This window comes from Coregonus lavaretus, assembly GCF_964263955.1.
Source record: "Coregonus lavaretus genome assembly, chromosome: 33".
Classification (NCBI taxonomy): Eukaryota; Metazoa; Chordata; class Actinopteri; order Salmoniformes; family Salmonidae; genus Coregonus; species Coregonus lavaretus.
The window spans coordinates 13606902-13622396 of NC_140020.1; the positions used below are offsets into that span (position 1 = coordinate 13606902).

General features: G+C 44.2%; 1 protein-coding gene across 1 annotated transcript in view; it reads right to left on the minus strand.

The window, feature by feature from the left end:
- Positions 1-15070: 15070 nt before the first annotated feature.
- LOC311108689 (protein 4.1-like) overlaps positions 15071-15495 on the minus strand; it is a 54090-nt gene continuing 53665 nt past the window's right edge. The window contains exon 22 of the mRNA XM_084151407.1: positions 15071-15332. The gene's annotated coding sequence lies outside the window, so the exon portion shown is untranslated. The remainder of the gene's footprint in view (positions 15333-15495) is intronic.

Consider the following 15495-nt stretch of genomic DNA (forward strand, 5'->3'; position numbering starts at 1 on the left):
GGACAGTAATGGTTTGAGAACATTTCAAGATTTGAAACATACGGACATTTTACCAGGCAACTCCTTTTTTCTATACTTACAACTTAGGTCAGCTATGCTGGCCTATCGAGTCCCTTGGGAAACCAACTACCGAACAATCCAATTATGGGATTTATAAATAAATTATCTGGGTTCCCAAAAGGACAGATCTCTATAATATATAAACAACTTTTGGAAAGCGCATACTCTGAGCTAGCCATTAAAAAAGTATGGTCCACAGATCTAATTGAATCTGAACAACCCTTTAACTGGAAAAAGAATATGAAAAAATATGACCTTGGCATCCCTTAATCCGAACCATCAACTTTTTACATTTGTTCACAGACTGTATAACACCACTGATAAGCAACCTCTGTTGCTGGGTGGGATGGGAAGGGGTGGGAGGCTTGCTTTCTTCGGTAAGCATTTATTTGATTGTTTTTTGCCTGTAACCCCCACCCTCTGAAAAAATTATGACAAAACGAAATAAAAAGCTGGTAAAAAAATAAAAACGATCTGTTGATATAGTACATTAGCTACAGCAGTTCCATGTGTTTGGGCTGGTCAGAGTGTGGGTTTAGGAGAAAGGTTAAGACCATCTCATCCCATCTTCAAATCAATGAAAGGTAGTGGGTCCACTTCCCACAGTACTGACTTTCTGTAGACAGCAGTCCTACATTTACTATGGTCAACACAGGGGGTCAAACAATCTTTTCAGAGATGAGCAGAATCAATAGGTGGAAGAGGAGGAAGAGAGAGAGAGAGAGAGAGAGAGAGAGAGAGAGAGAGAGAGAGAGAGAGAGAGAGAGAGAGAGAGAGAGAGAGAGAGAGAGAGAGAGAGAGAAATTACTGAGAACGTGTGATCTTGAAAACTGAAATAACCTTGTGTTGATGCTGAGTGCTGGTGACTAGAAATAGTCCGCTGGTTTCAAATGAAGCCTGATGGCATGCATAGAACATTGGCAACTCTGGATGAATACATAACAAAACTCCAGAAAGGAATTGAAAATGCTTTTGTAGTCTCACCAACATACAAATGGATGTTATATGCTCATTTCCTATCTAGGAGAGAAAAAATGGTGACTATACAGTATGCTCCCCATGACTGTCAGCATCAACAGTAATGATAACGCCAATGACCAATTTAACCTTGATTAACCACACTATTAGAAGCCCCTCCCTTATGTCTCGTCCAGTGACCGTCAATATGATTGACAGGCATGTGATTGAATGCATATAATAGAAGTGTGATGGTGGGGCAATGAGAGTGGGCCCAGACCTGATCAATGTAGGGGCACATCCACTTACAGATGTAGGATCTTAAATTTGAGCCAGTTTGCTACAGCAGGAAAATAACCGTGCAGCAGCAGGAAATTTGAGGGAAAATCAAGTCTGAAATTACAAAATTGAAATTACAAACTTCAGAAGCCTTTTTAAACCTCAAATACACTACAAGTTTAAAATCTCCAGCATTGCAGGAAAGATCCCCTGCAACAGGGTGATCAAATTAAGATCCTACATCTGTACGGTCTCTCCTCAATCATGGTTTAGTATCATGGTTTTAGCTCCTAAAGTCTGAGGAGGTCTAAACATGACTGCCTAATTAATCCCGTCTCTTCTGGGTTGGGGCTAGGTAATTACAGTTGTAGTCGGAAGTTAACATTCACTTAGGTTGGAGTTATTAAAACTCGTTTTGCAACCACTCCACAAATTTCTTGTTTACAAACTATAGGTTTGGCAAGTCGGTTAGGACATCTACTTTGTGCATGACACAAGTACTTTTTCCAACAATTGTTTACAGACAGATAATTTAACTTATAATTCACTGTATCACAATTCCAGTGGGTCAGAAGTTTAGATACACTAAGTTGACTGTGCCTTTAAACAGCTTGGAAAATTCCAGAAAATGATGTCATGGCTTTAGAAGCTTCTGATAGGCTAATTGACATCATTTGAGTCAATTGGAGGTGTACCTGTGGATGTATTTCAAGGCCTACCTTCAAACTCAGTGCCTCTTTGCTTTACATCATAGGAAAATCAAAAGAAATCAGCCAAGACCTCAGAAAAATAATTGTAGACCTTCACAAGTCTGGTTCATCCTTGGGAGCAATTTTCAAACGCCTGAAGGTACCACGTTCATCTGTACAAACAATAGTACGCAAGTATAAACACCATGGGACCACGCAGCCGTCATACCGCTCAGGAAGGAGACGCGTTCTGTCTCCTAGAGATGAACTTACTTTGGTGCGAAAAGTGCAAATCAATCCCAGAACAACAGCAAAGGACCTTGTGAAGATGCTGGAGGAAACAGGTACAAAAGTATCTATATCCACAGTAAAATGAGTCCTATATCGACATAACCGGAAAGGCCGCTCAGCAAGAAAGAAGCCACTGCTCCAAAACCGCCATAAAAAAGCCAGACTACGGTTTGCAACTGCACATGGGGACAAAGATCGTACTTTTTTGAGAAATGTCCTCTGGTCTGATGAAACAAAAATAGAACTGTTTGGCCATAATGACCATCATTATGTTTGGAGGAAAAAGGGGGATGCTTGCAAGCCGAAGAACACCATCCCAACCGTGAAGCATGGGGGTGGCAGCATCATGCTGTGGGGGTGCTTTGCTGCAGGAGGGACTGGTGCACTTCACAAAATAGATGGCATCATGAGGAAGAAAACTTATGTGGATATATTGAAGCAACATCTCAAGACATCAGTCAGGAAGTTAAAGCTTGGTCGCAAATGGGTCTTCCAAATGGACAATGACCCCAAGCATACTTCCAAAGTTGTGGCAAAATGGCTTAAGGACAACAAAGTCAAGGTATTGGAGTGGCCATCACAAAGGCCTGACCTCAATCCTATAGAAAATGTGTGGGCAGAACTGAAAAAGTGTGTGCGATCAAGGAGGCCTACAAACCTGACTTACACCAGCTCTGTCAGGAGGAATGGGCCAAAATTCACCCAACTTATTGTGGGAAGCTTGTGGAAGGCTAACCGAAACATTTGACCCAAGTTAAACAATTTAAAGGCAATGCTACCAAATACTAATTGAGTGTATGTAAACTTCTGACCCACTGGGAATGTGATTAAAGAAATAAAAGCTGAAATAAATAATTCTCTCTACTATTATTCTGACATTTCACATTCTTAAAATAAAGTGGTGATCCTAACTGACCTAAGACAGGGAATTTTTACTAGGATTAAATGTCAGGAATTGTGAAAAACTGAGTTTAAATGTATTTGGCTAAGGTGTATGTAAACTTCCGACTTCAACTGTAATTGCTACATTTACTATCAATACAGCATTAAAACATTGTTTTCCACATTGCATTTTCACCCCAAAAAATATTGGGATCTGAATATTGGGGCGCGACTGAGACGACCTGGTCCAATTTGGGTCCCGAGGCAAAACCAGTTGAGAACCACTGGTTTAGATCATAGATTAATCCTAATTACATGCTAGTAGACACAAATCCTCCTTTCAAAATATTAGTTGTTTCTGGCACCATGGAGGCCTATACGACTATTCATATAAAAGCAGCACACCCTGGCCCCTACACTCTTTCAAAACCCAGCCTAACCACACACTTAAACCTGTGACCGCCCCACAAACCAGAGCGCATGATACCCATTCAAAACCCCAGTTAGTGTGCCAATGTAACGGGACGCAAGCGAGCTGTGGAAATGTCAGTCATGACTAATTCCTGTGAAGCAGTATGGCCGAGTAAGAGACACACGGCCTGATGGAAGAGACTATTATACCAGCTGATTCCATTATGAGAGAGGGCTCAACTCATCCAGACAGTGACACTGTGCACATGGAGTTTGATCACACACACACAGCTCTATCTGTCTGGAACTGAGCTTGACAGAGCTTCAGGGTTTTGTGTTGTCTAAAGCCAAGCAGGAGGTGTATTCTCTTACTATGGTACAGCAAGACCTAGGACCCATAGAATAGCCACCTACAATGCTGAATGCCATTGAATAGCCTACATCTGTATCCAATAATAAGCACAGTGATCGTTTGATGTTAAGCACAATCTCTCTCCGGAGAACATGAGAGCCAGTGATACAGAGAAAATTCCTTAAAGCTAGAATCCTTAATTGAAAAAATAAAGCAGCCACTCTGTTTTGGGAAAAAGCTGAGGGATGGGCCTGGAGAAATTCAAACTCAAATTCATAGATAGAGCAATGGATGCAAGGACTAACCATCCATGATATCAAAATGATAGTTTTAAATCATGTTGAGATGATTACAAACTTTGGGGTAAATAAAACTAATATTTTGGGTTATGATGGGGTACGACAGCTGAACTAAGCTCATGAGGCATTTTCAAGAATCAATGGGTATATTTCATGAGGCATCTTCAAGAATCAATGGGTATATATCATTAATTTAGAAGTCCAAAAATGGATGTAGCAACCAAGGATTCTATCTTCAGTTGCTACAGAAATCGCCAAGAAACCATGATGCCTGGCAGTGCAAAATGTATTTGTTGCCAAAATAAGCTAATCAATGGGAGAAGAGGATACATTCTAATTCATTGATCATGATGGTTGGAAGTCATCATTAGTGGTCAAAGTGTTTGTCCCACAATCTGATAGCTGAGCGGTGACGGTAGTTGCTAGGGTCGAGGGATTAATCACACTAAGCACATCAAAGTTTTATCCGATGGATTTCTCCATCTATGCAAATGAACAAGAAACTACGAAAACAAGAGAGCCTCAGAAATGGCCTGATATGGAGATGATTGAGAAAATGGCTTTTTAATCGCAGTATCCCAATGGGGGGGGGGTTCAGAATTGCTCATTAAGTGTTGTAAATCCCTCCTCTAATCATATCAGGCAGAGTCTTTATATCTTTAGTGTGCAGGGAATATTCTCTCATGTTTATTTAACAAACACTGTATATTGACAGCATGCGATAGCTGAACTTAATTAAGTTCAAAGACGCAGTGGAGAGTAAAGCCTATGTTTTTAATCAAACAGTGCTTATCGTGCCAATAATGAAAGTTAGGGAACATCACCTGTTTATAGACCCATGGGGCGGCGCACAATTGGCCCAGTGTCGTCCAGGGTAGGGGAGGGAATGGCCGGCAGGGATGTAGCTCATTTACATTACATTTACATTTTAGTCATTTAGCAGACGCTCTTATCCAGAGCGACTTACAGGAGCAATTAGGGTTAAGTGCCTTGCTCAAGGGCACATTAACGTCATTTAGCAGACGCTCTTAGCCAGAGCGACTCACAAATTGGTGCGTTCACCCTATAGCCAGTGGGATAACCACTTTACAATTTGGGGGGGGGGGGGGGGGGGGGGGGTTAGAAGGAATACTTTATCCTATCCCAGGTATTCCTTAAAGAGGTGGGGTTTCAAATGTCTCCGGAAGGTGGTGAGTGACTCCGCTGTCCTGGCGTCGTGAGGGAGCTTGTTCCACCATTGGGGTGCCAGAGCAGCGAACAGTTTTGACTGGGCTGAGCGGGAGCTATGCTTCCGCAGAGGAAGGGGAGCCAGCAGGCCAGAGGTGGATGAACGCAATGCCCTCGTTTGGGTGTAGGGACTGATCAGAGCCTGAAGGTACAGAGGTGCCGTTCCCCTCACTGCTCCATAGGCAAGCACCATGGTCTTGTAGCGGATGCGAGCTTCAACTGGAAGCCAGTGGAGTGTGCGGAGGAGGGGGGTGACGTGAGAGAACTTGGGAAGGTTGAACACCAGACGGGCTGCGGCATTCTGGATGAGTTGTAGGGGTTTAATGGCACAGGCAGGGAGGCCAGCCAACAGCGAGTTGCAGTAGTCCAGACGGGAGATGACAAGTGCCTGGACCAGGACCTGCGCCGCTTCCTGTGTAAGGCAGGGTCGCACTCTCCGAATGTTGTAGAGCATGAACCTGCAGGAGCGGGTCACCGCCTTGATGTTGGCGGAGAACGACAGGGTGTTGTCCAGGGTCACGCCTAGGCTCTTTGCACTCTGGGAGGAGGACACAGCGGAGTTGTCAACCGTGATGGCGAGATCATGGAACGGGCAGTCCTTCCCCGGGAGGAAGAGCAGCTCCGTCTTGCCAGGGTTCAGCTTGAGGTGGTGATCCGTCATCCATACTGATATGTCTGCCAGACATGCAGAGATGCGATTCGCCACCTGGTTATCAGAAGGGGGAAAGGAGAAGATTAGTTGTGTATCGTCAGCGTAGCAATGATAGGAAAGGCCATGTGAGGATATGACAGAGCCAAGTGACTTGGTGTATAGGGAGAAAAGGAGAGGGCCTAGAACCGAGCCCTGGGGGACACCAGTGGTGAGAGCACGTGGTGCGGAGACAGCTTCCTGCCACGCCACTTGGTAGGAGCGACCGGTCAGGTAGGACGCAATCCAGGAGTGAGCCGCGCCGGAGATGCCCAGCTCGGAGAGGGTGGAGAGGAGGATCTGATGGTTCACAGTATCAAAGGCAGCAGACAGGTCTAGAAGGACAAGAGCAGAGGAGAGAGAGTTAGCTTTAGCAGTGCGGAGAGTCTCCGTGACACAGAGAACAGCAGTCTCAGTTGAATGACCAGTCCTGAAACCTGATTGGTTTGGATCAAGAAGGTCATTCTGAGAGAGATAGCAAGAGAGTTGGCTAAAGACGGCACGCTCAATAGTTTTGGAAAGAAAAGAAAGAAGGGATACTGGTCTGTAGTTGTTGACATCAGTGGGGTCGAGTGTTGGTTTTTTGAGAAGGGGAGCAACTCTCGCTCTCTTGAAGACGGAAGGGACATGGCCAGCGGTCAAGGATGAGTTGATCAGCGAGGTGAGGTAGGGGAGAAGGTCACCGGAGATGGTCTGGAGAAGGGAGGAGGGGATGGGGTCAAGCGGGCAGGTTGTTGGGCGGCCTGCAGTCACAAGTCGCAGGATTTTATCTGGAGAGAGAGGGGAGAAAGAAGTCAAAGCATAGGGTAGGGCAGTGTGAGCAGGACCAGCAGTGTCATTAGACTTAACAAACGAGGATCGGATGTCGTCAACCTTCTTTTCAAAGTGGCAGATGCTTGGAATTTAGAGTGGTAGAAGGTGGCCTTAGCAGCAGAAACAGATGAAGAAAATGTAGAGAGGAGGGAGTGAAAATATGCCAGGTCGGCAGGGAGTTTAGTTTTCTTCCATTTCCGCTCCGCTGCCCGGAGCTCTGTTCTGTGAGCTCGCAATGAGTCATCAAGCCACGGAGCTGGAGGGGAGGACCGAGCCGGCCGGGAGGATAGGGGACACAGAGAGTCAAAGGATGCAGAAAGGGAGGAGAGGAGGGTTGAGGAGGCAGAATCAGGAGATTGGAGGGAGAAGGATTGAGCAGAGGGAAGAGATGATAGGATGGAAGAGGAGAGAGTAGTGTGAGAGAGAGAGCGAAGGTTGCGGCGGCGCATTACCATCTGTGTAGGGGCAGAGTGAGTAGTGTGGGAGGAGAGTGAGAGAGAAAAGGAAACAAAGTAGTGGTCGGAGACATGGAGGGGAGTTGCAGTGAGATTAGTAGAGGAGCAGCATCTAGTGAAGATGAGGTCAAGCGTATTGCCTGCCTTGTGAGTAGGGGGGGACGGTGAGAGGGTGAGGTCAAAAGAGGAGAGGAGTGGAAAGAAGGAGGCAGAGAGAAATGAGTCAAATGTGGACATAGGGAGGTTGAAATCCCCCAAAACTGTGAGGGGTGAGCCATCCTCAGGAAAGGAACTTATCAAGGCGTCAAGCTCATTGATGAACTCTCCAAGGGAACCTGGAGGGCGATAGATGACAAGGATATTAAGCTTAAATGGGCTAGTGACTGTGACAGCATGGAATTCAAATGAGGAGATAGACAGATGGGTTAGGGGAAAAATTGAGAATGTCCACTTGGGAGAGATGAGGATTCCTGTACCACCACCCCTCTGACCAGATGCTCTCGGGGTATGCGAGAACACATGGTCAGACGAGGAGAGAGCAGTAGGAGTAGCAGTGTTTTCAGTGGTGATCCATGTTTCCGTCAGCGCCAGGAAGTCGAGGGACTGGAGGTTGGCATAGGCTGGGATGAAGTCAGCTTTGTTGGCAGCAGAACGGCAGTTCCAGAGGCTGCCTGCGACCTGGAACTCCACGTGGGTGGTGCGTGCAGGGACCACCAGGTTAGAGAGGCAGCAGCCACGCGGTGTGGTGCGTTTGTGTAGCCTGTGCAGAGAGGAGAGAACAGGGATAGGCAGAGGCATAGTTGACAGGCTGTAGCAAATGGCTACAAAAATGCAGAGGAGATCGGAATGAAATGGGCTAAGCATCTGGGAGCGGAGAGAGCAGGGCCTCCCTCACCAAAAACTTCTACCTCAGAAACTAAAATTGTTTCACTGAACCACCCGAACAAAAACTCTCCCAACTTCCGCCTTTAGAAATCAGAATTGTTGTGAACCACAGCGGTTCAATGTTTAAAGGAATAGACTCAACCCACTTTATTCAGCTAGCCAACTATGACACCATAGCCAACTAGCAAGCTAGCATCCAATAACAATAACACACCGTTTAGCACCAACACTTGGTCACAACAAACCACCAATAATGTGATAACACACTAAACAGATCATTCGTGTCTGTGTCAAGTTCCTTTCATGACGCAGCAATGATTAGACGTTGGCTAGCTAGGACAAGTATATTGTAGTTAGCTACTACAGTACAGCTAGCTGGTCGTGTTGGGGAGCTAGCAATGGCCACTGTGTTGACTTTGTTTGAAGAACGGCTAGCTAGCTAGCTTCGTGCTACAGCCGGCACGGCCGAGGACACTGCCAAGACACAGTAACTACCCACAACAACCCACGAAGCCTAGCTATGACGCCGTAGCTAACTTGCAAGCTAGCATCCATTAACACACAATTTAGCATCAATACTTGGTTACAACAAACTGCCAAGAGTGTGTTAGCACACTAAACAGATAATTCAAGTCCGTGTCTAGTTCCTTTCATAACGCATAACGCAGCAAAAAATTAAACGTTGGCTAGGACTACATTAACATTGGAAACAGCTCTCCAGCGTTGCTAATCGTTACCAGTAGCTACCCGCTAGCTAGCTAGCCTCGTGCTTCGATACTAACCTACAATTACCTACGGAAACCTACAATAACAACAATACTAACCTATAATAAATACAATACCTAACTACAGCTAACTACCTACCTACGATCTAATACATGGTTAAGCAAAAAATTAAACGTTGGCTAGGACTACATTAACATTGGAACCAGCTCTCCAGCGTTGCTAATCGTTACCAGTAGCTACCCGCTAGCTAGCTAGCCTCGTGCTTCGATACTAACCTACAATTACCTACGGAAACCTACAATAACAACAATACTTACCTATAATAAATACAATACCTAACTACAGCTAACTACCTACCTACGATCTAATACATGGTTAAGCTTTACTCTACACCATATGAGAAGCTTACCTCCTGCTTACCTCCATCATCAGCATCTGGCTCCGAGGCGCATTCCTCTGAGACAAGGCCATACCCCAAACTATTCAATAAAATGGACATCTGTGCCCAGTGCAGGTTGTCATCTCCGGACAGTCCCGTATCTCAGCCCCTTTTCAGGTGTCCCAACTTTTCTTTTTATAAAAAATGTATTAATTCAGACTACAAGAGCGTAGACCCAATGACAATCGCTGACAGGCTCTTGAACAGCTTCTATCCCCAAGCAATATGATTGATAAAAATGTTGGTGGAGCTCAGTTGGTAGAGCATGGCATTTGCAACGCCAGGGTTGTGGGTTCGATTCCAGTATGAAAATAAATAAATAAATAATGCACTCACTAACTTTAAGTCGCTCTGGATAAGAGCGTCTGCTAAATGACTAAAATGTAAATAATAAGTAAGTCTTAATCCTTTTAAATCCTATATATGAACAACTGGAAATAGCTCGGGGATTTGGAAGACAAACGACAGTGATCTATTATCAATTCTGATTTCAATTGTATTCTGAATAAGTAACTGTTTGGGAGAAGTATAGAGACTTCCACAACAATACAGTCAGAGGTCAGTATAATAGCAAAGTCAATCTATTTTCTATCACATGTACTACAACTAAACAAACCAATCAATAGACATTCACACAGATAACCTTTCAACAACAGCTTCACTCAAAATCTCTGTTGGCCAATTACACTCTCTCAAATATCCAGTTTACTTCAACAGACCAGACGTTTCCATCAAACCCATCATACTTTCTCAGAGAAATGATAATTATACAAAGTGATGGAGACTCTCTGTATGTTTACGACATCATAGCAGGATAACAGGGGCTAACGTCTGGATTGCCCCCCAGCACTGGGGCCAGGGCTGGGTAAACTATTAACCAGGCAGCAGTAAATCATCTTAGTAAACACGGGGTTGTTTAAACAACAGAACAAAGTCTAAATCACCAGTGGTATTTCTACAGCAGCGTGTCACAGGACCAAAGGCCTCAGTCTCACCATCACCAGCTCCAACCATCAGTATGTCCAGCTTGGTGTTGTTTCTCAGAGAGGTTCTCAGGGAGGTCCCTGGATGGCTGCTGTGGGTTGTGGTCTTCCTGCCTGTCACTCTGCTGCTGATAAAGATGATTGTTTACCTGAACTGGAAGCTGAAGGAAGGTAATTAAACTGCACTCTGTTTGGTCTGTAATAACAATGAACAAATGAGTGATTCTGGACAATGTCAGTGATCTAAAATTAGACAATATACAATTATAATAATAATATGCCATTTAGCAGACGCTTTTATCCAAAGCAACTTAGATGATATAAAGATTGTCAATATCTGTAACTTGTCTGTAACACCTTACTTGTAGCATAGTTACTGGACAACCAGCCTGTGTAAACCTGGTAGGATTTGACCTGCTGCATATTACTGAATTACAGCTGCATTAGCATAGAAACAGCTCTACTTTTCAAACAAACAAAACCACCATCATTTTAACAATTTTGAGAACATTTCCCGTCTGAGAGAACTGTAACAGTCTTTGGAAAGCGGCTTAGTGTGGAGCTGGCCTTAAAGGCTCAGTCACTGGTCAATATTTTCTCCACTTCTTCATTACTGATGGTATTACTGACGGAGCTCTGCCTCAGCAGGGATCAGACCTCACAGCTTTCAAACAGTGCTGGCTGCAGACAGAGGATGTGACCACACACACACACACACACACAAAGAGACTCTCTCCTTCCTTTATATCAGTAGAGGCAGAGTTGTCTTCAGCCCCTCACCCCAGGGAGATGGCCTCCAGGCTGAGCTACAGAACCACATTCTTTAAAAGTGTTTCCTCTCAATCTTAAATAAGCATGCCCCATTCAAAAAATTCAGAACTAGAACAGATATAGCCCCTGGTTCTCCTCAGACTTGACTGCCCTTGACCAGCACAAAAACATCCTGTGGCGTACTGCATTAGCATCGAACAGCCCCCGCGATATGCAACTTTTCAGGGAAGTCAGGAACCAATATACACAATCAGTTAGGAAAGCAAAGGCTAGCTTTTTCAAACAGAAATTTGCATCCTGTAGCACTAACTCCAAAAAGTTTTGGGACACTGTAAAGTCCATGGAGAATAACAGCACCTCCTCCCAACTGCCCACTGCACTGAGGCTAGGAAACACTGTCACCACTGATAAATCTACAATAATCGAGAATTTCAACAAGCATTTTGCTACTTCTGGCCATGCTTTCCACCTGGCTACCACTACCCCGGCCACCAGCTCTGAACCCTCCACTGCAACTTGCCCATGCCCCCCCCCCCCCGCTTCTCCTTCACACAAATTCAGACAGCTTATGTTCTGAAAAAGCTGAAAAATCTGTACCCCTACAAATCAGCTGGGCTAGAAAATCTGTACCCTTTCTTTCTAAAATTAGCCGCCGAAATTGACGCAACCCCTATTACTAGCCTGTTCAACCTCTCTTTCATAACGTCTGAGATCCCCAGAGATTGGAAAGCTGCCGCGGTCATCCCCCTCTTCAAAGGGGGTGACACTCTAGATCCAAACTGTTACAGACCTATATCCATCCTGCCCTGCCCTTCGAAAGTACTAGAAAGCCAAGTTAACAAACAGATTACCGACCATTTCGAATCCCACCGTACCTTCTCCGCTATGCAATCCGGTTTCCGAGCTGGTCATGGGTGCACCTCAGCCACGCTCAAGGTCCTAAACGATATTATAACCGCGATCGATAACAGACAGTACTGCGCAGCCGTCTTCATCGACCTGGCCAAGGCTTTCGACTCTGTCAACCACCGCATTCTTATTGGCAGACTAAATAGCCTTGGTTTCTCAAATGACTGCCTGGCCTGGTTCACCAACTACTTCTCAGATAGAGTTCAATGTGTCAAATCGGAGGGCCTGTTGTCTGGACCTCTGGCAGTCTCTATGGGGGTGCCACAGGGTTCAATTCTCGGGCCGACTCTATTCTCTGTGTATATCAATGATGTCGCTCTTGCTGCTGGTGACGCTCGGATCCACCTCTATGCGGACGACACCATTTTGTATACATCTGGCCCTTCATTGGACACTGTTAACAAACCTCCAAACGAGCTTCAACACCATACAACACTCCTTCAGTAGCCTCCAACTGCTCTTAAACACTAGTAAAACTAAATGCATGCTCTTCAACCGAACGCTGCTTGCACCCGCCCACCCGACTAGAATCACTACTCTCGGCGGGTCTGACCTAGAGTATGTGGACAACTACAAATACCTAGGTGTCTGGTTAGACTGTAAACTCTCCTTCCAGAATCACATTAAGCATCTCCAATCAAAAGTCAGATCTAGAATCGGCTTCCTATTTCGCAACAAAGCCTCCTTCACTCATGCTGCCAAACATGCCCTCGTAAAACTGACTTCGGCAATGTCATTTATAAAATAGCTTCCAACACTCTACTCAGCAAATTGGATGTTGTCTATCACTGTGCCATCCGTTTTGTCACCAAAGCCCCATATACTACCCACCATTGTGACCTGTACGCTCGTTGGCTGGCCCTCACTACATATTCTTTGCCAAACCCACTGGTCCAGGTCATCTATAAATCACTGCTAGGCAAATCCCCGTCTTATCTTAGCTCACTGGTCACCATAGCAACACCCACCCGTAGTATGCGCTCCAGCAGGTATATCTCACTGGTCATCCCCAAAGCCAACACCTCCTTTGGCCGCCATTCCTTCCAGTTCTCTGCTGCCAATGACTGGAACAAACTGCAAAAATCTCTGAAGCTGGAGACACTTATCTCCCTCACTAACTTTAAGCATCAGTTGTCAGAGCAGCTTACCGATCACTGCACCTGTACACAGCCATTCTGAAATTAGCCCACCCAACTACCTCATCCCCATATTGTTATTTATTTTGCTAATTTGCACCCCAGTATCTCTATTTGCACATCATCTTTTGCACATCTATTATTCCAGTGTTAATACGAAATTGTACCTATTTTGCACTATGGCCTATTTATTGCCTTACCTCCATAACTTACTACATTCGCACACACTGTATATATATTTTCTGTTGTATTTTTGACTTGATGTTTTGTTTACCCCATATGTAACTCTGTGTTGTTGTTTTTATCGCACTGCTTTGCTTTATCTTGGCCAGGTCGCAGTTGTAAATGAGAACTTGTTCTCAACTGGCTTACCTGGTTAAATAAAAATAAAATAAAACATCACACAGGCAGAGACGACGGGCTGGGGGGAGGATGTACACCTGAGAAGGGGAACTGTTGATGGCCCCCTACTGGATATTGCCCTGCTGGGTACAGTACAGCCCTCTGAATACTCACAGGACATGCAGACACAATTGTGTTTCTTGGAGAGCACAGTGGATGGAGATGCTGAATATAAGTACTGAGTACTATCCACCGCCAGATCATGGATAAAACACCAGCTAAGCCACAGAGTGAAGCAGCAACCTGCAAAGGACTAGAATATGGAATTCCAAATCACTGTTTACAAACTGTTGGAATGCAGAGACAATGTGCATTTTTTATTACTAAAATGATCGTGTGTATTGTACCATCAGTATTAAATTCTAAGAATGCTTCAAGTTCTTTTCGGATGATTCCATATGGTTGAAAGGTCACGGAACCCAAAAGTCCACAATAAGCTTCTGCACATTTCTTTTCATTATCTGAGCCTCCTCTAAAGCACTGATGAAAACCTGTCTGAAAATGGTCTGTATTTTTTGTGCTTCAACTAGAATGAAAGCAAGAATGCAAAGATTTTTTGCAGCTGAAGGATTTGGTGTGAAAAGGAACCAAAGTCGTCCAATTAGAGAATAACAAACGTTTATTTAAACAGTGTTACACAGAGGGTGAGGTGGCTGTGGTGGAGAGGGTGAAAACACAACAAAATGTTCAAGCTGCTGAAAATCTAAGATGATCTGCTATACACAGGGTCCAAAGAGCAAATTGACACCGTCATTGGGTTTGGTGGGGTTGGTCAGATTGCAGAGAGCGCTAGGCATGAGGCAGCCATCTCCTTTATCTACAGGTAAAATATTAAAATGGTGGCAATTTTGTGTTTCTTTTAGTTGTCAAAAAACAAACCCACCTCATCAACATCTACAGTAAATCAGTTTACAGATAAATACAAAAAAGTTTAAAAGATTGCAAAACAAAAATAACATTTTCTACAAATATATTTCTGATTATTGATGCCGGAAAGTTACGGAAAATAAAAAGTTTCCAAATATTTTTTTTTTTAGGGAGGTATTGGAAAAGCACCTGCACTTTAATGGAATGCTTCGGTTTTTACTGCATAGAGAAGAAAATGTGTTGGCACTGTATTACAATGTATAAAATGACACTGTACTTCGCCCTTTGCTGGTCCCTTGGAAACTCACCCAATTAAATGAATTTGCTGTTCTTCCTTTCCCCCCCAAAAAACGGATACAATTTTGACTCCAAGACAACATGGAACAAGACCAGGTCCGAAGCTAATATACCCACTTAGTCTAACTACCTGTCGACATGCAGCTGCATGAATCCAGGAAGATAGATATTGAAATGTACTTTCTCATAACATCAGCTGTCTGTACATACTAGGAATGTGAATACTGCTCAACAATAAAAATGACCACTTGATAAATCCTACCTGGTTTTAATAATGAGAAATTTTTTCTTCTTTTAGCAAAAAGCACAAAAGAATAAAAACATGCTACAAATGTTAGCTAAGTGGTTATCTTCTGAGTGATAAAAAAAGGAAGGTGTGCGATGAAACACAGACACATAGGAGTTCAGCCTCTGGGTTGTCTTCACCTTGTCTTCTCACCAGGTTGACTCTTGGTTTGGGAAATTACAGGAGATTCTCAAAGATCCATGTATGAACTTCACAGGCTCTTCAGCTCTGAGAAAGACAGAAGGAGAGAGGAATGAATATTATATTCAGCCTGAAGGAGTACCACCAACTGGAGTAATTTAAAGGTAAGGTCCAAATATGAAGTGTCTAGAGCTCTAATTGAAATCACCTAAAATAACTCGGTATGGTAATGCAACTGCCTTGCACTGAT